Source organism: Canis lupus, chromosome X (genome assembly GCF_011100685.1).
Source record: "Canis lupus familiaris isolate Mischka breed German Shepherd chromosome X, alternate assembly UU_Cfam_GSD_1.0, whole genome shotgun sequence".
Taxonomy (NCBI): Eukaryota; Metazoa; Chordata; class Mammalia; order Carnivora; family Canidae; genus Canis; species Canis lupus.
The window spans coordinates 57,461,292-57,488,200 of NC_049260.1; the positions used below are offsets into that span (position 1 = coordinate 57,461,292).

Sequence of the window (26,909 nt, forward strand, 5' to 3'; positions counted from 1 at the left end):
TCCAGAGATATTTTCAGAATCATTGACTGTTTTAAAAAATTCTGAAAAGTGGGGGGACGCCTGGATGGCTCAGTGGTTGAGCGTCTGCCTTCGGCCCAGGGCATGATCCTGGAGTTCCGGGATCAGGTCCCACGTCGGGCTCCCTGCATGGAGCCTGCTTCTCTCTATGTCTGTCTCTGCCTCTCTGTGTGTGTCTCTCATTAATAAATAAATAAAATCTTTTTTAAAAATTAATAAAATTTTAAAATTCGGAAAAAGAAACAGATGTATTCTAGGTTTGGGAAGACAGATCTAATTGCTTCTCATAGATTGTAAAAGTCTCAAAATCCTCAAAATCCATCCTACCTTTAACTTCCTCTTCCATCTATTTTTCTTCCAGAGGAAGTTTTCTCATTCTACCTGCGAATTCTGCATCCTCACCACTAAGTTCCCCCATAGAAATGATAGGTTCTAATTAAGTAGTTAGCTATTTCCAAGTCTGTTCAAATCCAACTTGCTACCCTACTCTATATTCTCCTATTCCTTTGATCTTTCCTTATGCGTTCAAGTGATGAAAACTTCCATCACTCTAGCACTCTAGAGAAGTTATGATTTTGATCCAGAGAACACATGGAAAAGAAATCAGAAAAAAAAAAAAAAAAAAGAAATCAGAGTGGCTAAATGGCACATAACCATTATGAATGCTGATACCAGGAGAAAGACTGTGGCAAACCCAGGAAATGATGGCAATAAAAAAAACCTTAAAAATTACCTTTATCACTAAAGGCAATCTACAGAATGGGAGAAGATATTTGGAAATGTCTTATCAGATAAAGGGCTAGTATCCAAAATCTATAAAGAATTCAACACCCCCCCAAAAAAAAAATCCAGTCAAGAAATGGGCAGAATTTCATGTCTCCAAAGACATAGAATTGGCCAACAGACACATAAAAAAATGTTCAACATCACTCCTCATCGGGGAGATACAAATAAAAAATCACAAGATACCACCTCACACTGGTCAGCAAGGCTAAATTTAAAAACTCAAGAAACAAGAACGCCTGGGTGGCTCAGTGGTTGAGCATCTGCCTCTGATTCAGGGCGGGATCCCAGGATCAAGTCCTGCATCAGGCTCTCTCTGGAGGGAGCCTGCTTCTCCCTCTGATTTGTCTCTGCCTTTGGGTCTTTCATGAAAAAATATAATCTTAAAAAAAGAAAACCAACTCAGGAAACAACAGCTATTGGTGAGGACTCCAAGAAAGGGGATTTATCACTCTTACACTATCGGTGGGAATGCAAACTGGTGCAACCACTCTGAAACACAGAATGAATTTCCTCAAAGTTAAAAATAGAACTAACCAATGACCCAGCATTTGCACTAGGTATTTAATACTTATAGCAGCAATGTCCACAATAGCCAACAGTTATCAAAAAAAAAAAAAAAAGAAATCTTGTCATTTGCTAGGATGTGGATGGAATTAAAGGGTATAATACTAAGTGAAATGAGTCAGGGAAAAATACTGTGTTTCACTCATATTTGGAACTTAAGAAACAAAACAGATGAACATAGGAGAAGGGAAAGGAAAATAAAATAAAAACAGGGAAGCATATCATAAGTCTCTTTATAGGAAACAAACTGAGGGTTGCTGGAGGGGAGGTGGGGGGTTGGGGTAAATAAGTGATGGGCATTAAGGAGGGCACATGATGTGATGAGCACTGAATGTTACATGCAACTGATGAATTATTGAAAACTATTTCTGAAACTGGGACACTTGGGTGGCTCAGTGGTTGAGCACCTGCCTTTGGCTCAGGTCATGATCCTGGAGTCCTGGGATCAAGTCTCACATTGGGCTCCCTGTAGGGATCCTGCTTTCCCCTCTGCCTAGGTTTCTGCCTCTCTGTGTCTCTCATGAATAAATGAATACAATCCTTAAAAAAATTACATCTGAAACTAATGATGTTGGCTAATTGAATTTTTAAAAAATAAATAAAAGTTGCTCCTACAACTAGCAGTTTTTATGCCTACTCATTGTGAACAGAATGGCTGGCTCAATTTTAGACCCAACGTTAATTATACAACTTTTAAACCGAAATGGTAGAAGGTTGCCTATGTCTACTAGTCCCAGTAACATTACCTTTTCCAAAGAAATAACTGAGGAAAACTTCTCCAACCAAGAGTAAAATAGCAATCTGACAAGAGGGACAAATTAATCTATGGGTGTGGCTTTGGCCTGGAACAAAACACGACCAGGCACACACATAAATCACTTCACCCTTTTCCCACAGAAAATACAAAAGCTGGAAAATACTACCATATGCCTTAACATTTTCTAAGTATTTCTGCTGACCCTTTAAAATTGCCGTATCCAACTTCTCATTAAGCAGAATATATGGTGCTTTTCATTTCCTCTCCATATGAGGAGAGGAAATTTAGAATTTTGAACACTGATGGTACCACAAATCCAGGAGTAAGCAGAGCAAATGACAAGAAGACTGGTTAAGTCAGCCCATGAGGGAATCAGCTGCCAACGAAGTCAAAGCCTCATTAGACACCCAAGAATAACCTCAGGAGGAACTCTTTTTTTTTTTTTTTTTTTTTTGAGGAACTCTTTCCTAACCTCTCCACTTTTCCCCCACCAACTTATCCCTGTCCAACAGAAATAGCCCTGTAGGGAAATGAAAATAAATCAGCAAGGATTACCGAGGTCCATTCTCTTTCAGAAGCAACACACCATGACATGTGTCAATTTTATCACCTGACACCCTACTCATGTATTACAAGGTTATAATGAGTTCTCCACGCACATGTGCTGAACTCACTTGGCCCATAAGGACTTAAGACTTTCTTCAAAGACAGTATTTGTCAAAAAAGGAATAGAAACTCCTGCCTGTAAGCACTGCAAGGAGTCATATGCCTGTGAAGTCACCAATCTAACAATACAGTATTTAATCATTCAGAGTTCTACGAACACCAAAAATCCATTGACTAAGTCAGGATTCATTAATTATAGTGATTTCCTTCCTGAATACATCCTACTTTCCACATCCTTAGAAAAAGTCTTGTTATGCCTTACTCCTGTATCACCCTGGTACCTAAATAGTTTTTTGCTTCTCACATCTTTCTATTAGGTTGTACATCTCAGTATCCCTGGCCAAAGCAACTGAAGTAATAAACAAATGAGACCTCAAACCATTTATCCAAGCTGGGTGATTAAGGTAGGAAAAAAATGAGATTACTAGTGTATCTAGGAACACGGAGGTAGAACTTGTCACATCAAAATACAAAAATTTCAAAACATTACATTTTATTTGACATTAGAAAACACATTCCCCAATTTGTTTCAGTTGTGACATGTAGATGGCTTTAGATTGTTTTTGTGGTCACTGATGCTGAGCAAGATTTTTCAATCTTCAAAACACTTAAAGCTCAAAGGTTCTGCATTTCACATCAGTTCATAAGTCCAAGTCATAAGTCCAGTCATAAGTCTTCCCACTTATCGAAGTATTGGCATAGATTCCCTTTTAGGTACAAAGGTAAAGACGAAGCAATTTCCTTTAAAAAACTGTTTTGTTCAATTTCATTTATGCCATAAAAATCAGATGACAGCATGTTCTTATCCTTATCAGTAGGGGTAGTCTTAGGATGCCAGAAACTGTGAAAGGAAGGCTTTTAGTTACTTTCTCCTTTCCAATTTCCAATAATGCATTCCCCAACCCCAACCTGAAAATACAAGTGTTACAGAATCCAGCTAATACCACATATTAAAAGCCAAACATTAGTATTTAGTTGATAACCATTTAGCCCAAAAATGTTTCTCAAAAACTTATAGAAATGAGTGGGGAGAAAGTACTGTGTCTTCATCTCAACAATGACTAGTTATTGGAATTGCATTAAACTGAAAAAAGGCAATCCCCTAGTTAGATTTGGAAGTAGTAATGCTCTTAAAACCAATCCAAAGCACAAGCAGGCTGCCCTTAGAGACTGGTTTGACCTTTTCTTTCACTCTTCCTCCTAATCCCACCCTCTATGAGTGATTTAAAAATAGAAAAGGTCAAAACCCAGTTAGGCCTAGATTGAGAATTTTTTGTTGTTGTTTACCTCAAATTTTTGCCAATTATTTCCAATTTCTATTCTTAAAAATTAAACATGGTAAAATTGTTAAGCTATTTTTATTCACTGACATAATTCCACTCTAAGAAATCCTTTCCTGAAACATGTTTTGATGGTGAGATTTCTAAAGGTTAAGTTGCAAAGCTGTTGCAAAAGAGAAATCATGTCTCTCCCATTATGTTATGTACCATCTGAGGATCGTTCTTCAAAGAGATCTATTTAGGCAGTGTTTATTTGTCAGTATGTAAAATGTAAAGAATTAAAAGCAGATAAAACTGGTAAATGCATTTCAAAACCAATTGTGGCCTGAGTATGAGTGCTTTCTCAAGGCTGTTACCAGTGAGACTGGGGATTGGGAATTAGTTGTCATCCCTCCTCCTGCCCAGCAGTGGCTTTAATATTTAATACAAAAAAAGCCATTTTAATGGCAACATTTAATACAAAAACAGCCATTTTTCCTGAGGGATGGGTCGGTAAAAATAAAGTGTCTACTATAAGGAAAGTTCCTGATACTTAAAAAGCTAGCTCAATTGAAAACCCTGCTTATTGTAGTGGCCAGAGTACTAAAAGAAACATGGAAAAGGAATTAAAAACCACAACATTATTAAGGTACTAAGCACTGAGCCATGTCCCTACCACAAAACAAACCAAAAGGAAAGTTTAAATGTTCTCTAGGAAAGCATTCATTTTTTTCTTGTCTCTGGGGCAAACTGGGAATATAGCAAAACACCTTATACATAACAGGCACTCAACCCTGTAGAATGAAGAAATGAAGAAATGAACAGTAACCTCTCATATTCTAGTCTCTAAGCTAATAAAAAAAAATCAACTTTCTTTCAGTCATGATCTTTTTTGTTTTCTGTCTAGCAATTAAGAGAATGCCTTGAAAGAGACACTTCCATTTAAGGAAGAATTTCATTCCATTTTTTTTGTTTTGTTTTGTTTTGTTTTACTGAATCTCCAAAATAAATTAAGTGCCTTTCATACCAGATCCATTCCAATTTAACATCACCTTCTTTGATGTTTGTATGAATAGAAAGTCCTCTCTTATTCCTACTCTACAAAACATGCCAAAGAGAAGGTGATCATTTATTCTTAGTGTCTTAATGTCACAGCTGCTCAATAAAGTTTTTTAAAAAAAAAAAGTTTTTTCAACTAATGAAAGAACTGCATTCTCTTATTAAATTTATTCTTATGTTTCCACCAAAAGCTAATGAGATTAAATTACATTTTGGTCAAGGACCTTTACATTTCTTCAATTGCACCATTTCAGAACAGTACTTTATTCAGTCAATAAATTTTTACAAAATATGGAAAATCTAGAAAAAAATCTATTGCTCAAGGTGCTTTCTGACTCTAAGCCAGGCCAATATGCAAATGTTTTAAAACTAGTTGTTTTATCTCAATTCTCATCTTAAGTCATTCATTTATAATAAAAACAGAATAGTAAATTAATTAATTCAAGGGTAAGCCCTAGGTGCCCTTTTATCAGTCTGCTGGCTTCAAACTAGGTCAATGAGCATGTGACATTGGGACTCTCTAGAACTAGGAGTAATGTCTTCATTTAATTTTAAAAGAACCATGTGCCTTATTTTTCTATTTTTTTAATCTCCAAGACAAGTCCATGGGTTTTCTGGACCAGACCCATTCAACGAATTTATCTAGCATAATACCTTCCAGAACATAAGCATTAAAATATTTACTCAAAACTCAATGATATTTTCTTATCTTCATCTATAATCTTTATTCTAATGCGCTCTTAACTTGGCCCATTTCAATTCTCTTAGGATCTAGAATGATGTATTCCACATAAAAAATGATGTATATATCAAATGAATCTAAAAGCAAACCTTAGTGATTTATTTTTACTCCTTTAATGACTCAAGCCAGGCCAAGGTGGAAATAATTCACCTCCACCTTCAGCATTGAACATTTTAAAGACTGATAGAGGATTGTAACACCCTGCTTCTTAAAAATATTTCCCATCTCTTCAGCCAGGCCTGGGAGCAAGTACATTTCTGAGATTTTATCTTTCCACAGAGCTCAGCATTTAGCATTCTGCCTGGCACAATGGCATTTTTCCCATGTTTTTATTAAATAAGCTCTTTTAAAGAAAGTAACCAGTAATCACTCATTAAGCCAAGTTATTTCCTTATAGAACACGAGGCTTTATAAATTTACACAGATCTCTGATAATGAGTTTTTACATCCCTAGCCGCTATCTCTGGGGATAAAAGAAGGTAAATAATCAATAAATAATAAATAATTCATCAGGTATTTCTTATATGTATGGCAGTTTAAGAACTTTTAAATTTATTTTATACATTATCTGCTGCTACCCAGGAAACAATAAAGATGGTTTATCTTCACATTCCCAATGCCTAGCAAGGAGATTGGCACATAATAGACAATTATTATCCAGTTTTACATTTATCAGATATTTAATCCTTTATATATTATATTCAGAGTGTTCAATAGTTAACAATTCTTCCTTAAAAAATTTTCAACTTTTTTCATAGTATAATGATGACTGTGATATAATTTATACTACTACTCAGCACCGAATTAGAAAATAGTTAAACTTACACGGTGCTGTAGACTTCCCAAAATACTAACATATATTGTTTTATTTTCAACTGTAAGCACAATGAAATATTAAGTCTGTGTATCTCTATAGTGCCTGTAATAATGAGTTCACCTATTAAGCAACTGAGGATATTCATTAATTCAACAAGTACCTAAACCCTCAGTTTGTATAACTATTCATACTACCTTCATCATAGTGGATGTCAAGCACAAAATGAGAATTTTGTAGAGAAAATGCCTATCTCACAGAAAGGTTTTATTCACACAGAAAACAGCTAATATCTTACACTTATATAGCACTCCAGAAAGTGCAAGGGTGGGGACACCTGGGTGGCTCAGCGGTTTAGTGTCGGCCTTCAGCCCAGGGCGTGATCCTGGAATCCTGGGATTGAGTCCCACATAAGGCTCCCTGCATGGAGCCTGCTTCTCCCTCTGCCTGTGTCTCTGTTTCTCTCTTTCTGGGTCTCTCATGAATAAATAAATAAAATCTTAAAAAAAAAAAGAAAGAAAGTGCAAGGGCATTCTCAATCATTCTAATTTCTTGTCACCTAGGAAAATACACTGGTGATAATTTAGATATGCCCAGTAAAGCCTTGATTGATTAAAATAAACAATATCTAATTCTTTACATCTAACTAGTCTAGGACATAAACCTACCTCTTATTACATGGGAGCATTATCTTGGATTTCACAGTACTCAAACAGTACCTGGCCCGTAAAAGATAATATTCATCGATTAATAAACATATAACCCACTGGTATTTATATAGTGCTTTAGTTTAAAACACTTTAATATGCCCTTCATGATCTGAAATTTTTAATTCCATAATAACACTTTCTCCCTTTGACAATCTGTAGCACCTAGCATGTATCTGGCACATTTTAAGTGCTCACAATAGCTTAATCCCTTGTGTTTGTAGTGTATCTTATGGTTTCAAAGCAGTTTCCATGTGTTTGTTTCTCTGCTACCTGGAATACTGTATTTTTACTTAAAATTACCAGAGCAGCAGAAACACAATGGCCACAAATACAGGAGTTATTCGTTTATCAAACAATTCCTAATCAAACAATTCTGCATAGTATTACAGACTTGACAAAGTACTTTATTCAGTCTTCTTTTAATCTTTGAATCTATAGTGTCTAGTACAGTAGAATAGAGTTACTATGTAATCAGTATTTGTTGATCAAATCAAACTCATAAACCTTTAAGTGCTTTATAATTTACAAAGCACGTTCACATATTTTTCTTCAGGTCACCAAGGTGTGATCATCAATAATTATTGTATCCTTAGTGCCTAGCATAGGGACAGACACCCAGAAAAAATATTATTCAGCACATTGTCCCTGGTATTTACATCACAGGTGATAAAACCATGGCTGCCAGACCAAATCTACTTGGTTCACAAGCTAAGAATAGTTCTTCCTTTTTAAAGGGTTGTAAAACAAAAAAAAAGATGTCTGAGACCATTTGGACCACAAACTTAAAATATTTACCATTTGACCCTTTATGGAAAGGGTATGATGACTCCTGATTTATATAATGCTTCACAACTGACAGTGCACTTTAAATGTTAGCTGTGCATGGCTGCCAATATAGTATTACTAAGAATGCCTTGTGTTTTCTGTGTGTTACAATGCTTTCACATATATTCTCAATTACTTATAATTATCTTCTCATGGTAAGGTAGGAAAAAAAAATCAAGTAAAGGATTAAACATGCTCAATCTTCCCAAATTCTCTCACCTTTAAGCCTAGAGGTGGGTATTAAACCCAGAAGCAGTGTTGGCACAATCTCCCAAATTATTAGGCCACTACTATAAGCAGGGAGTTCAAACTGTCTCCTTGGGGCCTTACTCTGTCCCAGGCCCAATTTTATAACCATCACTAGGAATCCCAAACCCCAAGAATCCCGCTCACCCAAGAGCAAAGAAGAAAGGTGTTGCAGGCTGGTGCTTCTCAACAGGCTGGCATATCTGGGTACTCCTTGTCTAATTCTTCTCATTGGCCTGGAACATCTCTTCACATTTTCTCTAGATAGCCTGGCACTTTTTTTCCCCCAACAGCCTGACGCTTGCCTTTGCTTATCAGCCTAGAGCTTCTAAGGAAAAGGGAGAACTGAAATACAATGTTACCTATATGTCTCTCTCCAGAAGTAGAGATGAAGAGAAATGGAAATTTAAAAAATAAACACTTAATAAATGGCTCAAAACTGTGATAAAAATTGGCTTAAGACTGGCCCAAGCATAATATTGCCAATCTCAAGATATGGCTCCTGAAGGCAATAGCAACATCAAAAAGGGCTTCTCACAACAAGTGGGTTTATGTGAAAATGTAAGAACTGGAAAGGGAGAACTGAAAATGTCCATGAGTAGGGAGGACAGGAACAGAAAAAAGCTGGTGTTTTGTGTTCTCATCTTAGGATTTCCTCTGGTCTTGGGGCTTCTTTCCTTCCCGGATTCTGTGTCATGGGCTTCTAGCTGCCCACCTGATTAGTCTTGATATATCTTTCTCTTCAGCCTTCTGTCCATCTAGAAAGGCAGGAGTCCTCTGGGGCCTTCCATCCTTGGATCTTAGGTTTTTATCTCACTTAGACCTTGTGTCTTAGGTCTCAGACATTTCATTAGTCCCCATGCTTAAGCCTTCAGTCTCCCACTCTGGGTCTTTGAACTCCTATTTAACTCAAGATTTGAACTTTCCATCCAACTCAGACAGGTCTTCTATCCAACAAGGGCCACCATTTTCAATCATAGCCAGAGCCATGATGGTCTCAAGCCTGAGGATTCCATCTATCTTGAAACACAGGTTTTCCATGCTTGTCTTCAGGCCACAAGTCTCAGACCATCTTTATTTTACGTTGGGCCTTCTATCCATTATGGGCCTTCCACTTTCTGTCCATCATAGTTCTTAGATCATCTCATAGGGTGTCCTGGCATAATGAACAGCTCTGCAATGCTTATTTTGATAGCTGGCACTCAGTTCCTATTGGGAAGGGGTTAGGAAACCCCTCTGTCACAAACACACACACGTGACCATAGAAATGCACAAAATATGCAAGGACTCAAGAGGACTCCATAAAGCCAAAGGGGGTAAACACAGACACATAAAAAGGCTGAAATACTCAAAGGTAAGCAGAAGGGGGAAAGCAGAGAAGAAAGAAGAGAACAGAGATGAATGCTGAAATGGAAAGTCACAAAGAACAAAGAAACACTGATCAGGAGAAAAGAGAGAAAACTGCCCCCAAGAGAGGCAGAAAAAAATACATATAAAAGAGAAATGTGGGATAATGAGTAGAAAAAGCAGAAAGGGAAGCCCAGAATGAGGAAAAGGTGAAATGTCAAACCAACATGAAGAGGAAGGGAAGACAATCAGAGTTCACAACAGTAAGAGAAGAGAGGTATAGGCAGAACAAGAAATAAACAAAAAGGACACAGCATGTGACACAGAGACACGAAGGGAAGAATAGTGAAAGAAGAGCCAGATCTAGGAGAGCAAAGAGAATCAGAAACAAAATGAAAAAACTAGAGAGAGACATCTAAGACAAGGCACAGACCACTCTTAGGAACAAAAAACAAAAGGAGACAAAGATACACATAGACGAAACTAACAAAATAATCAAGGAATGGCTAAGACACACTTTAGATAGAAGGACAACCAAAGAGATTTAAAAAAGAAATAGACAAGCAAAGAAATACACACTTTTGAGTGAAAGAGATAAGCCAAGGCAGACATTCAGAGAAAGAAAGAAGTAAAGACAAAATACAGTAAGGGACACAGAGGCATATGAGAAGCATCACAAAAAGAAGACAACAAAAAGTGCATTAATAATTAAAATAAGCTATTATTAGTACTAATACTACTTATATTACTAACAGTAATAATCATTATAATAACCAACAACAGCATAGATGTTTTCTACATATAAACCTTTACCTTACAAATTTCTTAAATAGAACCAAAACATGCAACTCTGTCTGCCACTAGATGATTTAAGTGGTCACCTGTATTGTGTCAAATTAATTTATGAAATTTCTTGGATTATCTTTTACTTACCATGGGCCAGAGACTACTAAACACTGTATATACATACATGATTTCATTTAACATTCACATATAAGTCTAACCAAAAACTCTAGATTGACAAAGGCCATACACCTAATGAATGGCAGAAGATTTAAATACAGAATGTGTTGGGACACCTGGGTGGCTCAGTGGTTGAGGGTCTGCCTTGGGCTCAGGGCGTGATCCCGGAGTACCGGGATTGAGTCCCACATCAGGCTCCCTGCATAGAGCCTGCTTCTCCTTCTGCCTGTGTCTTTGCCTGTCTCTCTCATGAATAAATAAATAAAATCAAGAAAGAAAGTGTACCTTTTAATATTCTGCTTCAACTCTTTACAAGGATTTCCAAAAGAACCAAACAAGATGCCACAGATATCTAATTATAAAAGGACCCTTAGAGCACCCAGTCAATCCTCTCCCTTTATATCTTCACTTTTCCCCATCCCCTAAAAAACTAACTTCATTTTCACATGCTTCACAAGTATGATGGCAGCTTCAAAGACTGGGCTTCCTTTAACAGTAAATCTTAACTGCAGATAGATTCTTTCACAAGAGAAGGTGAGAAAGAGCCACACTTTCAGCAAAAAAACAAAAACAAAAACAAAAACAAAAAACACTTTTTTGTTTTAGGTTTCTATGGTTTAGGCTTCTAAGAATGGCAAAGTATTTATGCAGTGAAGAGAAAGAAGAGACATGGTGAGACTCAATTACTTGAACGCAACTGGTATGCAGACTGCAGTACCTTTGAGCTGCTTCAGTGAACCCATTTGGTAATATAGGTTTAATGGTTATCCTTAGATCTCATATTGGATACCAACTCCCTGTTAGACTATCATCTCTCATCCCATACAAACCTAGAACAAACAGCTATGAGCTCTAATAATACTCACAGGATTACAACACCAACAACTTACTTCATTCTGATGTTCTAAAATGCTAGCATGCCAGGCATGTTGATCTTCCTTTGATATGTTCCACTTTCTTGCCCTCTGCACTGCTTTTGGGAGACAATGATTTGGTAGATAAAAAGGGAACAATCAGGAGCTATAAAAAATGAGAAGGAAACCATATAAGTGCCATATACAACTATTAACTGAGTATTACTATGCAAGAGTTATGAGAAGATTCAAATTAATGAGCTATAGAAAATGCCTGTACAATGCTTAGAAACATATAAAGTTGAAGCTTTTATTCAACAGAATAGAAAACTATGGCAAAGACAGAAAAATGTGTTGCCTAATAACACTAGAAACACCATCAAATCATAGTCTTATTCTCTTAGTTGAATAGTATGTACAAAATCTATTTAATCAAGGTTTTACTACTTACTGAATGGTCATTTCCATCTTCCAGCCTACATTCCCCTAATCAGCTTCTCTTATCACTACCCTAGAGTATGCAAAGTCTTACCTGACAATAGAAACTTTATGCCATTTCTGGTCAGGCTCCATCAATCATCAAGTACAGCAGAAATGATATAACTCCTATTTATCTTCTCTAACAGCTTGTTTCATGTTTTATCCCAAAGACATCCTAAGGTATCTTGAAGTATGTAAACGATTGTCAAAATTCTCCAACGGGGCCTCAAGAAAGACTTTGGGGTCAAGGATCCAAAATGACGATCTGACCATGATCAATGTCACAGACATGGCAGTTACTGCCCATGCTCTCCTAAAAGAAAGAACAATTTAGCTGTAAGTCTCTACCACACACTAGTCCCACGGTAAACATCCTAACTCATACAGCCTGCTACTCTCTTAATATTATTTTCACCCATTTCACACCCAGTCACTTCCCAGGTTAGTAAGGAAGCTATTTTTACCATAGCAGACACAGTTGATAATGACAGAAGCAAACTCAGTGGAAAGCTAAGTGCAATGTAATACAAGATCAAAATTAATAGCTATTCACCATGCCTTTAGAGACAACTTACCACCTCTAATGTGTGGTGGTTGTTTTGAGACTTCATCTTCCTCCCTGGGCCCAAGGAAAAAACTTGGTAGTAGAACCTCCTGGCCTAGGGTTGTTGCCTAGTGGTAGTGAGCTTTTCCCCTGGAGGATCCTCATGCCCCATCTCCACCTAGGGATCGTCAAAGGGAACGGGTCACTAACACTGTAGAGCAACAAGCCTATTCTTCTGAGGAACATCTGGAGAAGAGATCAAAGAAAAATAAGTTACTGAAATGCAGAACACCAGGAAAGTCTCTCCCAATTAGCAACTAGTAGTTAAACTGTGTTTGACTTTTTCTTCAGATGGATTGAGGGGTGAAGATTTAGAACTGCATTGTGCTCTATTATCCTAGCTATGAGCCTAGCAACATGCAAATTCTTCTATTCATTCCAGCTCCGTTCCTTGAACTTCCCCTCATCTCAAAGAGCAATTTAGAGCTGAATAAATCAGCAGAATTCCCATACTGTGCTTTATTCTCCAGTCTCCACTGATGAGCATTTGTCGAAGGTGCATTATTAATACCCTGGTATTCTTATCATAAAATATAGTGAGGTTTAAGAAATCTAGGAGTTGAAAATAGAAGTTTCTCAACCAAGTGAGCCATCAAGTCAAAAGCTCCCATGTGATCTGACCCCATGAGTTAAGAATTCTTCTTCACATTGCCTCAGGTTTCTTTTATAAGCACTATTTTAAGAACTGAGCAATCTACCTCAATGAGAGTGCCTCTCCATCTAGTTTTATAGCATTTCTCCCTTGTAACTTGTATGGCAAGCAAGAAGATGCTAGAATATTGCCAAGGTAAACAAAACTGTTTTCTACTCAATCTACATAGTACATTTCTTGAACAGCTTATATAAATGGGGCACCACAGTCCCAGGATTTCAGAGAAATCAAGAATGGTTAAAGACATATAAAACACCAGTATCTTAAAAAAAAAAAAAGGGGGGGGGGCAGCCCCGTTAGCGCAGCGGTTTAGTGCCGCCTGCAGCCCAGGGCGTGATCCTGGAGACCCTGGATCGAGTCCCACGTCCGGCTCTCTGCATGGAGCCTGCTTCTCCCTCTGCCTGTGTCTCTGCCTCCCTCTCTCTCTCTCTGTGTCTCTATGAATAAATAAATAAAATCTTAAAAAAAAAAAAAAAAAAAAAAAAACACCAGTAAAGGGCAGCCTGGGTGGCTCAGCGGTTTAGCACCGCCTTCAGCCCAGGGTGTGATCCTGGAGACCCGGGATCCAGTCCCATGTTGGGCTCCCTGCATGGAGCCTGCTTCTCCCTCTGCCTGTGTCTCTGCCTCTCTCTCTGTGTCTTTCATGAATAAATAAATAAATCTTTAAAAATAAAAAAGTAAAACAGCTAAGCAAATATATGCAAAAGGAAAAACAATATACAGAAAGCTAGGAAACCAGTAAATAGCTTACACAGACTCTTGGGTCTCTGTTATTCTACCTCTCAACAATTTTATGGTTCTTCAAATTAAAAACCCTTAACTTTTTTATTTCTTGAGAGAAAGAATGAATGGGGAGAGGTAGGAGAGCAGGGAGGAGTAGTGTGAGAGGGGAGAGATAATTTTAAGCGGACTCCATGCCCAGTGCAGAGCCCAATGTAGGACTTGATCATTCTCATCACCCTGAGATCATGATCTGAGCCAAAATTAAGAGTCAGAGGCGTAACCGACTAAGCCACCCAGGCGCCCTAATCCTCAACTTTTTAAAACAAGGAAATGACAAAGACAAAGACAAAGACAATAGAATTGGGCCTGCCAAAACAGGGCTATGACATATATTGAGTTGGTACTATGCATCAACAAATCTTCAACACTTAACTACCAGTCTGCCAGAGAAAAGTGGAAATAATTTCAATGCCTGCTAATCAGAAGGCATAGATTTGTTCAGTCTTTTCTAAGTAGCTATGAGATGTGAAAGGAAGTAATATATTGTTTTGCATCTCTCGTTCTTTGTTTATGAAATGGGGATCAAGTGTGCTTGCCCTTACAGACTTCACTGGAGCCTAGCTCTGAAGAATAAATGAAATAATAGGCCAAACTCATCTATAAAGTTAAAATATATATGGATATGCAAAAAAATGAAACCACTGTAGGACTTGATAAAAACTGGTCCATGCTGTTTTAAATGGTAGATTTAAACAGGAAGTTTAAGTCCATAAAGCTAAAGACGGAATTCCCACAATGATGAGCTTCCCAAACTATCTTTTTTTTCCAGGTGGTCTGAAAGCCATCATCTTAAAAATTATTTGGAAGCTTATCCAAATTCTCAAAAAGAAAGATCTGCTGAATGTGAAACTGCTACAGCTACTTGGAATCCTCAGGTTTCACATGCTCGGAATTTCCTTGAGAAGATAAAGCTCAGGAGGACACTAGAACTGCTGAGAAATCTTCAACAAAAGAAATTGGAAGCATTAACCTAAAGCATTACATATTGGCATAACCTATCTCTCCTCTTTAGCCTGTTTGGTCTCCCTAAGGTCTTATAAGATCAAGTACTAGCAGTATCACAGAAGGATTAGGCATGTGCAGAAAAATGAAATGCAAATATGGGTCAAAGCAATATCCATCTTAAGGGCTGACCAAATTTACAACCTAAAGTTCATCCTCTTGTGGAAACCAAGATGCAAGGTAGCAGACCAATTGCCACTATTACCTCACAGTACAATCGCCTTGACCATTTTTATTAATTGGCTAGTCGCCTTTACCATAGGATAGGAGCTCACTGAGCCAGGTCTAAACCAAGTACACAATCCTGAAGGCACTTTGTTATGGTGTGTAAAGTACCAGGTATGGCTTCCAGATTCCTGATCAGGAATTCCCATTATAAAGACCTTTATATAAATATCAAAGAAGTTCTAACAACAGTATGTGAAAGATCACTTATTCAACTCTACTCTCTAGAGAAGATGTACAGTGACGCCAAACCAGTGTTCTATGATGTTCTCAATATGAGCTCAATGGGCTTCAAAATCTCTTGGCAACATGCTTCCCATCCTTATCGAGTTTAAAATTAGATACTTTATTCCCAAATTCGGGCTTCCAGTTAAACATGGCAGTTCATACATATTTATATGTATTTAGTCTGCTCTTTCCTGAAACCCCATTAATGATGGTAAATGGACGTTCTATGTACAAGTAAATGTACCAAAAGAATTTTTAAATTAATGGATTGAAGTACAAATTCATTTATACACACCCTAATTAAGATACCTAAAAGGAAATGACTATTCCACAGTCTCCTCAGATCTTCTGAGCCACTCTGAACCATATTTACAGAGTATGGTTGCTTTAGATCAAAGCCTTCTAGTTTTGTTATTATAGTGATGAAATATTCAAGAAGATTCCTTTTCCCTAAGAGGGAATCTAAGGCCAGATAAAAATGGTTACATTTGGAACGGATACAGAACCATGTATTAGAGTTCCTTATTCATTGACAAGAATTTTGGGACTGCTGATCACTCATCTCATAGCTGAACAAAATGTCAACATACATTAGACTTAAAAACCAAGTGGCATAGCTGGCCCGCTGATTCAAGTACTCCAAAACTGCCAAGCCACAGAACCATCACAGCTAAAAAGGGTATTATGATCATGTAATCAGACATTTCATTCTCTACATAAAGAAACTGGGGAGCTCTGAAGATGAGATTCCATCAATGTTATTTATACAACAAGTAAGTAGGTGGCCAGTACCTAAACCCAGATTGTCTCTCAGTTCAGGTCTTTTGCCCCTGAGATATGGGCAAGGCTAGTCAGGGGTATAGGAGGTTTCTATAAAATTTTTTACCATATTTATATTTCACCATAAAACAGTGTAGATCATCTAGATGACTACATTAAAAAGAAGAATTTCAGTGCCAGATTGGTGGCCAGCAGTACTACTTTTGTTGCCTGGAGCTTAAAGAAAAGAACAGAGGAAAACAATATATAAATGGGTTTTGTGCCATATGAAAAAATATAGCATTGGTATGCAGTACACAAGAGCTTACAGCAGCTTAAAAAGGTAATTTGGTTAAGGGCGTTAAAAAAGCACAAGAGAGATGGGATGCCTGGGTGGCTCAGTGGTTGAGTGTCTGCCTTTGGCTCAGGGCATGATCCCGGAGTCCAGGAATCAAGTCCCACATCAGGCTTCCTATGTGGAACCTGCTTCTGTCTCTGACTCTATCTCTCTCTGTGTATCTCTCATGAATAAATAAAATCTTTTATTTAAAAGTTTAATCAAATTACAGCAAAATAGTAATCGTAGGATCTAAGGGGTGAACATGTTGGTGTTCACTAAACAAATTTTTCAACTTTTCTGAAGATGTTCATAATAAATTTTGGAAGGAAGAAAGAAAAAATGTGAGGCAGCAGCTCCCTACTGTCAAACTTGTTATACAGATTTCAGAAACAGTGTCTCAAATATTTGACATAAATATTAAAATTATGCCCAATACAGATTTATATTATTTTGCTACTACTCTATATGCAATACCTGTGACATTAATCAGAACACTTTAAAATCAGCATACCCATTAGCTTGAATAAAATCAAATAAAATTAAACTGTTGAAAATTGCATTTGAATTACATGTTGCCAAGAAATAAATCTACTCCTTGAATCTTATATTAGTACTTTGGAAAAGTAGCTGGAGCTCACTAAATGGATTTTTCCCTACCTCACATAAGAACACATCTTTCTCCTCCCTCCCACCTCAGTGTTCTCAAGGTACTCTAACTATCAGAAAAAACTGAGAAAATAAATGCATAACCAAGGAACAGATTACCTAAGTGTATCAAAGCAATTTATTCTGAAAATGAGGGGCAAAATGTGATTTTGGGATAGATCCTAGTTTTTAAGAAAGGTTTGTTTCTGGAACCTATTCTATGTTTCAAAACTAGGACAACCAGTTAGCATAAAACAGTCATTTTTAGTTTCAGGAGCTTTTAATCAATCTATAGCTAAAATCTCCCTAAATCAACCCATAGAGGCAACTGTCAATGTTCTCATCTACCCTACATGAACATAAAAAAATCTCCCAACAAAGCCAGGCTGCTGGGAGTGGGAAGTAACAGATAAGCAAAGAGAGGAGACTATAACAATTCATGGGGCAATGGGTTAGAGTTGGAAACAACTGTATAAACCCATGGTTATCTTAAAATGAAGATTACATATATAAATATTAATAAATACATGCATATGAGTTAATATCCATGTGTATATTTCCTCAGTCTCATCAACTCAGAAGGTTTTGAAGCCATGACACCCAGGAGCAATGAGCACACATAACACTCACATCTTGATTTCTAATACTGTTCTCCAATAAAAAGAATCAGGACTCCTTGAAGAAACTGGGATAAGAGACATACAAATGAGCCTAGACCATCTTGGTAATGTCAGAAAGTAAGAAAATGCTCAATAAGGATGGGGTTGTGTTCAATGAGTCAACTGAAAGAACTCCCAAAGGCCAAAGCTAGAACACTCTGAACAAAAATAAGTAATAATGAATTATTATCTAAAATATAAAATAAATATTCATGAGTCCATATTGCTATAAATGAATTATCAAATAAGTACATAAATTAAGGAAGAAAAGGCACATTTCCTGTGCAGAAGAATTCCAAATAACTTATGTAGACCCTAACCATCAAAGAGGTGGAACACAACTTCCCATTCTTTAAGTACATAGTGGCTTCCCTTCAAATACAGTATGGGAAAGGAAAAAATAATTTTATATGTTTAGTGGAGAAACTTGGCAAACAGTACCTTAGCCAAATGATAATAGTCAACATCAACAGTGATATGTCACATTGATAGTATGTACTTGAGAAAAGAAGAATGGCAGTGTACTGCTATGGTCTTGTTCCCAAAAACTCAAGCCCAGTCTAATCATGAGAAGAACATCAGACAAATTCCAATATAGGGACATTCTACAGAATATTTGACCATTAGTCCTCAAAATGGTCAATGCCATTAAGAATAAGGAAAGTCTGAGAAACTGTCATAACTAAGAGGAGCCTAAGGAAAATATGACTATTAGATGCAAGGTGGTATTTTGGATGTGATCCTGGAACATAAAAAGAGCATTAGAGAAAAACTGAGAAAATGTTGAGTATGGACTTTAGTTAACAACAATGTATCAATATTTGTTCACTAATTGTGACAAATGTATCATAGTACTATAAAATGTTAACAATAAGGTAAAATGGGTGCGGGGTATACAGGAACTCTCTGTACTATCTTCAAAACCATTCTGTAAGCCTCTAAAATAAGAAAGTTTTTTCTTTTAAATCTGCCAATAGATTCTGAAGACTTACATATTGAGGTGCTTTTTTTTAAAGCAAGCAAAATAGAATCTGAGAACTGGTAATTCTGTTTTCCAGATTCTGCTACAGTAGGTATCATCATTGTTGGCAAATCTGACCTAAAGACTTGATTTTTCTTTTCTGTTTAGAGATTTAATTGTAGTCCGTTTTAAAGTTGAAACATGAGGCCCAAATATTAAGAATTCATAATATCAAAAAGTTATTCAAATTAGCAACTTAAACTCTTATTCCTGTTCATCCACCGACCATATGGAAGGACCTACTCAATCCATTATAAAACGGAGGCAGTGATTTATAGCCAGTTTTCAGTCAAAGGAGACATGTAGGGCTGGAAAACTCTAATGATATATAGATTATGAGTAACAGCATACCAATTACACTATAAAATGGCAAGCATACTAACAAAATACAGTATGCAGAAGTTATCACAGCTATGGATTAAAGTAATCTAGATATTTTATGAGATCCAGTAATGTAAAAATATAGTATGCTAAAAGTTTTCAGAGTTATGGATTAGGTAATATAGACACTTTATAATAAAACCCAGTAATATACACTGATCTCCCAGCCATATCCCTATTTTGAAAGTTACAAGCATTCAATTATATATTTTATGCAATAAAAAGGTATCACTTGGGTCTGCTGCATAGCTTCTATTATTTCTGGGGAAACTAGAATAGCATTCAAGTTGGTCAAAAAAATAATTTTTAAGTCTACCCATCATCTAAGAAATCTAGCACTGGTAAAATTTAAATTTTGCTTCAATCTCTCACCCTAACATGAAGAAATCAAAAGTTGATTTCCAATATAAGAATCAATAGTAAAAGAAAGTTCTTTATCAAACTCATTTGTACAGAGTATACAAGGAGCCTAACATTCCACATCTCAGTGTTCTAATTTGGAAAGGTCAAGGAAGAGAGCAATGAAGTAAAGCCTAAATCACCAATAAAAGCAGCCAAGTCAAAGCCATAAATACAATGATATATAACGATGCATGGCCATTGAAGTTTGACTTGTTAAATTCAGTGGATCAGCTAAGTCTCAAACATATACTTGAGATCCAACTTGAGTTTGATTTCTAGGGACACCAGTGTTAAGTGCTATTTGTCTAGAGTATGTCTCAAAACTATGGTATTGAATAAATCAAGTTTTCATCCAAGCCAATTTGTAAGACTTGGGGCAGAAGGCATTAGCTCTGTTCAACCATACACATCAAGTCTTTGCAATCCAAACATATAAGAATTGGGGAACAGCACACTCAGTTGAGGTATAAGTTTTCTTCTCTTTAAGCTGGCAAAACAATTCTCCCAGGACACTTTCACAAATAAGAATATTTTAGCAGATCAACTTTTAAAATTCTTTACTTAGGGCAGCCCAGGTGGCTCAGCGGTTTAGCGCTGCCTTCAGCCCTGGGTGTGATCCTGGAGACCCGGGATCCAGTCCCATGTCAGGCTGCCTGCATGGAGCCTGCTTCTCCCTCTGCCTATGTCTCTGCCTCTCTCTCTGTGGGTCTCTCATGAATTAATAAATAAAATATTTTTAAAAAAATAAAATAAAATTCTTTACTTAAGTCAAAAACTCCTGTGCAGGTATACACTTGCTAACCAGGGCCCAGATATCCTGAAAAGAAATTATGAATGTTCAGCCATAGCAACCCTAGGTTTTATTATCTTCTACAATTTAGGGAGGTGGCTAGAGAAATGTGTAGATAAGTTACAGAAAGATACATAGAAAAACTAAAGGGGGATATGGGAAAAAATGCACAAAACCAGGGTCAGAAAACTTCCTCCAATCCTGTATATTAAGGTTCTATAATGAAGAAAGTCAGAAATGAAAACATAAAAACCACTTAGAGAAATGCCAAAAAAAAAAAAAAAAACCTTAAATGCCTTCAATTTTCCAAATGACAAAATATCATTTTCAGGGATCGAGATAATCAAGTCTCTGTCTTAATTCATTAGCCATCCCTAGACACTGAAGTTTCAATGTATGGTGAATTGATCAAGGATGAAGTCAGAATCAAATACTAGGTGTTCTTATTCTCAGTTCAGAACTTACTTGGAAGTTTGCCAGTATCTCATTCCTTCTGACCCCAAATCCATGAAAAAAAAAAAAATAGTGACTCACTCTAGGGGCACCTGGGTGGCACAGTCACTTAAACATCCAACTCTTCGTTTCATCTCAGGTCGTGATTTCATGGTGGTGGGATCAAACCCAGGTCAGAACAAAAAGACATTAAAGGCATTCAAATTGACAAAGAAGTCAAACTCTCCCTCTTCGCCGATGACATGATACTCTACATAGAAAACCAAAAAGCCTCCACCCCAAGATTGCTAGAACTCATACAGCAATTTGGCAGCGTGGCAGGATACAAAATCAATGACCAGAAATGGCATTTCTATACACTAACAATGAGACTGAAGAAAGAGAAATTAAGGAGTCAATCCCATTTACAATTGCACCCAAAAGCATAAGATACCTAGGAATAAACCTAACCAAAGAGGTAAAGGATATAGATTACCCTAAAAACTATAGAACACTTCTGAAAGAAATTGAGGAAGACATAAAGAGATGGAAAAACATTCCATGCTCATGGATTGGCAGAATTAATATTGTGAAAATGTCAATGTTACCCAGGGCAATGTACACGTTTAATGCAATCCCTATCAAAATACCATGGACTTTCTTCAGAGAGTTAGAACAAATTATTTTAAGATTTGTGTGGAATCAGAAAAGACCCCAAATAGCCAGGGGAATTTTAAAAGAAAACCATAGCTGGGGGCATCACAATGCCAGATTTCAGGTTGTACTACAAAGCTGTGGTCATCAAGACAGTGGTACTGGCACAAAAACAGACACATAGATCAATGGAACAGAATAGAGAATCCAGAAGTGGACCCTCAACTTTACGGTCAACTAATATTCGATAAAGGAGGAAAGACTATCCACTGGAAGAAAGACAGCCTCTTCAATAAATGGTGCTGGGAAAACTGGACATCCACCTGCAGAAGAATGAAACTAGACCACTCTCTTTCACCATTCACAAAGATAAACTCAAAATGGATGAAAGATCTAAATGTGAGACAAGATTCCATCAAAATCCTAGAGGAGAACACAGGCAACACCCTTTTTGAACTCGGCCACAGTAACTTCTTGCAAGATACATCCATGAAGGCAAAAGAAACAAAAGCAAAAATGAACTATTGGGACTTCATCAAGATAAGAAGCTTTTGCACAGCAAAGGATATAGTCAACAAAACTAAAAGACAACCTACAGAATGGGAGAAGATATTTGCAAATGACCTATCAGATAAAGGACTAGTTTCCAAGATCTATAAAGAACTTATGAAACTCAACAGCAAAGAAACAAACAATCCAATCATGAAATGGGCAAAAGACATGAAGAGAAATCTCACAGAGGAAGACATAGACATGGCCAACATGCACATGAGAAAATGCTCCGCATCACTTGCCATCAGGGAAATACAAATCAAAACCACAATGAGATACCACCTCACACCAGTGAGAATGGGGCAAATTAACAAGGCAGGAAACCACAAATGTTGGAGAGGATGCAGAGAAAAGGGAACCCTCTTACACTGTTGGTGGGAATGTGAAATGGTGCAATGGAATGGTGTGGAGGTTCCTCAAAGAGTTAAAAATAGACCTGCCCTACGACCCAGCAATTGCACTACTTGGGATTTACCCAAAGATGCAGAAGCAATGCAATGCCGGGACACCTGCATCCCGATGTTTATAGCAGCAATGTCCACAATAGCCAAACTGTGGAAGGAGCCTCGGTGTCCATCGAAAGGTGAATGGATAAAGATGTGGTTTATGTATACAATGGAATATTACTCAGCCATTAGAAATGACAAATACCCACCATTTGCTTCAACGTGGATGGAAGTGGAGGGTATTATGCTGAGTGAAATAAGTTAATCGGAGAAGGCCAAACATTATATGTTCTCATTCATTTGGGGAATATACATAATAGTGAGAGGGAATAGAAGGGAAGGGAGAAGAAATGGGTAGGAAATATCAGAAAGGGAGACAGAACATAAAGACTCCTAACTCTGGGAAACGAACTAGGGGTGGTGGAAGGGGAGGAGGGCGGGGGGAGGGGGTGAATGGGTGACAGGCACTGAGGGGGGCACTTGACGGGATGAGCACTGGGTGTTATTCTGTATGTTGGCAAATTGAACACCAATAAAAAATAAATTTATTATTAAAAAAAAAAAAAAGAAAAAACCCAGGTCAGGCTCTGTGCTCATAGTGGAATATGCTTGCGTTTATCTCTTCTTTTTTTGCCTTCTGCCCCCGCCCCCATGTTCTTGCTTTCTCTGGAATAAATAAATAAATAAATCTTAAAAAGTGATCACTATTTAAGAAAATATGTGCTTCATTAAAATGCATTTGCAAAAAGCAAGAAATACTACTGGCTTAGTGTTTGTAAGCCCTCAGCTTATGTACTCTATCAGCAAACTGACCAAGGGAATCCCCTAGCCATCACTTTATTCAGTAACTGTGTTTCCTCCACTCTTCCTCTGTGCCCCATAGAATTTCCCAACATTTTTATAGTATACATCAAATTGCCCAACACCATAATGATCTGTTCATTTTGGCATCCTCCTTAACAGGAATCATGTCTTTGGTTTCGTTATTTATTCCAGTTTGTGACCCAATAAAGTTTGTTGAGTTAACACAAGGATTATTTCAATTTTGAAGATGTCCACATTTCCAGAGCATCCCATTTACAAATGCTAGACTTTATCTCAAGCAATGAATTGAAATACAACTCCAAGATTCACCTTTGGATGATGCTGTCTGTTGCAGGCTTCAATCCACTTAAAATTGATCCATCCTTCCTCTTGAATGGGGGTACAGAACCAGCTCAGAATTCATCCCTTTAAAATAAATTCCAAAAAATATAGTTGTATATTAATACAGAATAATTTGATTAGTAACAATAAAAGATCTCATAGGCATAAACCAGTGTTTCTCAATTTGGGGCGATAAGAACCCTGGGGTTTGTGGATATATCCTCATGGATTCCTAAATCCTATATAAATTATATAAAATATTGTATATCTTTAATAATGATACCTTAAAACTGGAAAACATGTTTACATTTCAAATAACTTTAAGTCAGTGTTCCTCAAAACATATATTCTCTAGTATCTCAAAAAATGTTCCTTTAAGAGGCATTTTATCCTGACAAATTACTTCAGTTTGAGAAACAATGGCATAGACCACATTTCCAAGGCTCATGGCCATTTGTATACTGCCCCCAATCAGTAAGACCAAGGAGATGTCTTTAGATACTGGTGGAAAAGGAGCCATGAGGAAATATGGATATGAATTAAAATGAGCAGTAAGACATGCCCCACTTAATATGGTTCTTATTCTTGCCAGGATGCATGGATGTACACCAAAAAAAGTGTCTCAAGTTTCATGTTAATATTTTTTTCAGCTGGACTCTATTTTACATCAGGGAGGCTAAACTTTTAAGCTTACCAAGGTATCCATTGACAAAGGTGAAGAGGAAAGGGTATAATTAACTCCATAAGTAGGCAATGTCATGGGTTTCTTATAAAACTTACACTTCTCTATTGCCTTCTTGCCAAACAGGTTCCATAAATATCTCAAACTAAACAGGCATTACTACTGTTTTGTAGCAGAGATAGAATAAAAAGATACAAAAAGCCAACATATCAAAATTATACCCCCAATCCCTGAACCTTGAAAAATTCAAGCTTGTAATGAGATTTAACAATGAACAATTTCCCAGCCTTGTCATATAGCCAAATATGACAGACAGGCTTTATCTCTTCACTTTTCATACTTCCAAAAGAGAATACAATAATTATAATTACAAATTACATTAAAATAAACCAACTGGACTACATATATTGCTGCAATAAAGTAAACCCACCTCACTCTTTAAGTTTATCCAACTAACTTCAAACCTTAGTGAGCTCCCTTTTTAAAACTCTATAACTTACAATTCACACACTGTAGCACTTGATTATCATTTCCTAAAGGTATTTCAAGTGTGCTTATATTAGCTCCTCAGCAATACACCAGCGCAAGAATGAGGTTATATAGGACCACATCGTTTCTACCCCTCACTTCAGTGTGACCTAGCATAGGGCAGGGTATACAATATCTGTTAACTCATATGGGGATATATTTTATATACATATAAATATATATAATTGCAGATGAGGTAGGAACAAGGAAGGAAACTTACAGGAGGACCCTCTGACTTTTCTACACTAGCATTTAAGAGAAAGAAAATAGAACAGGGGAAAGATTACTTAATAGCTACAAAGTAGTACTTACAGTATTCTAAAGAGCCAGAGACTCTTCTCACAGCTGTCCAAGGAGCTAGTAGTGCATACTGCAACCCTGAGCTGGGCGGATCTTTTGACATCCTTGTCAGAGGAATAGTATTCTTTTTCAGTGATTACAAAGAACTGCTGTTGTGATAACTAGTTATTTGCTTCAGCAGTTCCATATTAGACACTTCTCTGCCACACCCTGCACACTAGAGGCTAGGATATTATTCATTTTACCAGGAAGCTATCTCACTGTTGAAATGTATGTCCAGAAGAATGATTAGATCTTGGCTTATTTTTCCTTTAATACATAACAGGGAAATTGGTCCCATCATTTCTAAGTCCTTGCTTCAGTGTAGTGCTACGGCTACTTTAATTTTTTTTTAAATTTTTATTTATTCATGATAGGCACACAGTGAGAGAGAGAGAGGCAGAGACACAGGCAGAGGGAGAAGCAGGCTCCATGCACCGGGAGCCTGACGCAGGATCTGATCCCGGATCTCCAGGATCGCGCCCTGGGCCAAAGGCAGGCGCCAAACCGCTGCGCCACCCAGGGATCCCGCTACAGCTACTTTAAATTAGCAGAATTAAACAGGATACATTTTATTTATGTAATACATTAATCAAGGTGAACTATGGTTTTCAAAAGTGCCTCAGCATATGTTCTCTCATTTCATTCTTTTACGGCAATCTTCTTTAAATAAGTAGGGTGGGGAGGTTGATGCTCCAGATGAAGAAATTTAAGGATTAGAAAGTTTAGGTAGTTTTTCTAAAAGTGAATGGTGGTAAAGCCCAAATAATGATTTTTAAATGGTGGTAGAGCCTAAAGATATATGTCTTAAGAGTTCTATTCTAGAACTCTTGGGAATATTCACAATGTGTATCCACAGACCCACCACCCTCAGTAAAATGAGAGACACTGGTCATCAGGTACACGGTATAAATGGGTTTTTGGACTTCGAAAATTAAATGACCAGGTTTACAATTCCATCTTGCAAAAATAAATAAATAAATAAATAAATAAATAAATAAATAAATAAATAAATAAAAATTCCATCTTGCAAACAGCATTTTATTGTACCTAGCAACAGGCACTGTAAAATAGCAATATACAAGAGAAGAGAGATTCTTGGCCAGGCAATCTGCTCTGGAAGGAAGAATGCACAGAAGGTGCTAACCTTTCTTCCTGGGTAGACAATTTTCAACTGATACTTATATTGGAAATCCAAAATAAAGAGTGGCAATCCACCTTTCTAGGCCTGACTTTGCCTTGAGCATTTTGCTCAGTAAAGTAGTAACAGAGGTGGGCAGGGACAGTTCCTGTCCCAGAATGTGACAACTGGAATCAGGATCATTAACAAATGCAGAAAAAGGAGTGAAGGCCCATCCACCTAATTCAGGTCTGCTTTTGGTAGTCAATGCTGCACATAACATCAAAGTGGTAGGAAAATCTTGGGCTGATGAGATGAAAAACGTGATAATCAGCACTGTGTTAATAACACAGAAGGGACTTTGGGTAGTCAGCACTACTCAGAAGTAATGCAAAAAAATGGAGGGGTCCATGTCTGATGGCTGGGACC

At 37.1% G+C, this 26,909-nt stretch overlaps 1 long non-coding RNA gene across 2 annotated transcripts; it reads right to left on the reverse strand.

The window, feature by feature from the left end:
• Window positions 1-3,298: 3,298 nt before the first annotated feature.
• Window positions 3,299-25,754, reverse strand: LOC102156855. Of its 2 annotated transcripts, XR_005386345.1 has the most exons (8): window positions 25,334-25,754; window positions 23,800-23,895; window positions 12,666-12,880; window positions 12,143-12,403; window positions 11,647-11,776; window positions 8,594-10,371; window positions 7,334-7,384; window positions 3,299-3,632 (listed from the first exon to the last, which is right to left on the reverse strand). It is a non-coding gene; the product is annotated as an uncharacterized LOC102156855 (long non-coding RNA). The 2 variants fall into 2 exon arrangements; XR_005386344.1 differs by lacking the exon at window positions 7,334-7,384 and having other exon boundaries at window positions 25,334-25,753.
• Between the last annotated feature and the right edge of the window lie 1,155 nt (window positions 25,755-26,909).